Below are 2,500 nucleotides of genomic sequence, written 5' to 3' on the forward strand. Positions count from 1 at the left end.
ATCAGTAATAACAATATAATAATTTTACTAAAATGTTTAACTCACTTTAACTCTGTATGGAACATGATCGAAGTACAGTGCCACTCGGAGATAAGCGAACGACGCAGACACAAAATGAACGCACGCAATACGCGGTTTTTTGACGCGTCTAAAATTGCGTATCGAATACATTTGTGCCTTTGTTATTCATAACCATAATTTTGCTTTTCCTGTTATTGTTTTCGGAGACAAAAGAATAAATTGTGTGACTGCCGACAAGTCGAAAATTTACATACGGTATGTCCCTTTGATTACTATCAATTTTGAACCGCAAATGCCTCCGAAAACAAATAAATGCGGTCGGCATATCATACAAAGTTTGTAAAAAATCTTTTCTTTGAACACAGAGCATTTTATCATTTGAATCAGCAAATTATGACCAGTGTTTGTCGTGACGCGGTATTTACAGTCATTTCACTGTGATCTCTTGCCGACACGTGCAAAAAAGTCCAATCTTTCCTAACAGAAAAATCAAATAAATGAGATCTGCATACCAGAGAAAGTTTCTAAAAAATCTTTCCTTTGAACAGAGAGCATTTCACCGTTTGAATCAGGAAATTATGACCCGAAAAACCGAAGATATCATTTTTTTCAGTGTTTGCCGTGACGCAGTATTTACAATCATTTCACGGTGACCTCTTGCTGACGCGTGCAAAAAAGTCCAATATTTCCTTGCAGAAAAATCAAATAAATGCGATCGGCAAATCAGAGAAAGTTTTCTTAAAATTACTCGAATGAAGAAGACAAAGTCTCTATAGCTGTTTGGCAACGTACAACCGTAGTTAGTAGAGGGGTTAGGGTACAACTGAAATTCTTAGAACAGTTTCACTCTCCTGAATACATATTTCACCAAAGGTTATTGTTGGGTGCCCCAGGCAAATTATTGCCTTGATGGTGCTGTCGTCCTACTTGTATAAACAAACACAAAATTGTGATATCTCTAGTTTTATAATTCGTTAAAACATTATTAGAACGACGAAGTACTCTATCTTAAATGCAGAATATAGTTGAAAACTTCTGATGCGCTGTTAATTGATGAGTCGGGTCGCGCGGTAATGCAGTTTTTTAAAGAGCATACAGATGTGCGGGCAAGCGTTTATATTACACACGATTCTCTAATTTCAACGTTGCCAGAAGTGATTCAGACGACAAAACACTCCACCATAAACACTGATCTTTTAAGTAATACTATTTCCGACGCTTTTTATCGACGAACCATTTCGTGGACGTTACATGAATTAAAATTGTGTTTGTCACGTGCCAGCAAGCGTGTTTGACTTCACTGTCTCCCTGAAAATCACCCTTTACTGTTGCATTTGCTACAAAACAACTCAATCTGCAAAATTCTCAGCCTTAAATGATCAATTTCTGTAAAAAACTGCTGTGGTTTTAAGTTTACGAGTAACAGACGCACTGGCCTTGGACATCAAAGTTGTTTGTATTTTTTCACCTTATATCGGTGAGCGTCACGCTTTACTTAATTATTCACATCCAAAACGACAGAAGGAGTTAAATACTCAATTTTAACTGATGAATGGCGGTACAAAACTGCTAATGATGAGCCCTTTGCTAAAGATTTGTCTTTTTTAGTTTACAACAAAACGGATGCACCAGCACGAAGTTTATTTATTATCGGTCTCAACGCTTTCATGTAAATTTTGATGTTTATGAAAAGGTTTTTGTGTGCCGTTTGTCGATCGGTTTATATTTCTCCAAAAGTAAACTTCATGACTCTTTTTAGCTTTAAAACACAAATAGCCAGCCAGAAGGACTTTGCGCCATTAGAATATAAGCATATAATCATATTTTTTGCTCTTTTAGGACGCACCGACCAGCAAACGTGCAAATTATTTTCACATTCACCACACCGGAAACGATTGAGAGTAAACAAAGACAAGGCGACAAAAGAAAGACAAAAGGAGAGCTCATTAATACTAATGAGCCTTTTTGCGTATGTGTTGACGCGCATCCATGTTCTTTTTGACCCGTTTACGCGTTTTATGTATGCAAGTTTTTTGCGTATATTTTGGTTCGCTTATCTCTGAGCTGCACTGTAGGAGAATAAATTAACAAAAAGATTACAGCTTGCAAGGAAATCATTTTTCTTTTTTCACAAGCCTAAGTGTACCACACAACATTAAACTAAACATCCCCTCAAAGAAACTTCACTAGTCCATTGGGCTACTGATGGTTACAAAAAACTAGCCCCAGACTAGCTGACACAACTTTCCTTGCACGCTGGCTTGGCAAATGACTACAAAACCTAGGTTAGCAAGTTGGTGACTTCTAACACAATTTTACTTGCCAATTTTGTTCTACTTGCCATGGCAATTAAAAGGGCCACAGCTTGGAGTTACTCAGTCTTTTCTTTTGCTTTCATTTGACTGCTCATAAGCAAACAGTAATTTGCTAATCACCTCTATGTCAATTAAGCTATCAAAATGCTCAAAATCACCATACA

The sequence above is a fragment of the Montipora capricornis genome, chromosome 4 (assembly GCF_036669925.1).
Source record: "Montipora capricornis isolate CH-2021 chromosome 4, ASM3666992v2, whole genome shotgun sequence".
NCBI classification, from domain to species: Eukaryota; Metazoa; Cnidaria; class Anthozoa; order Scleractinia; family Acroporidae; genus Montipora; species Montipora capricornis.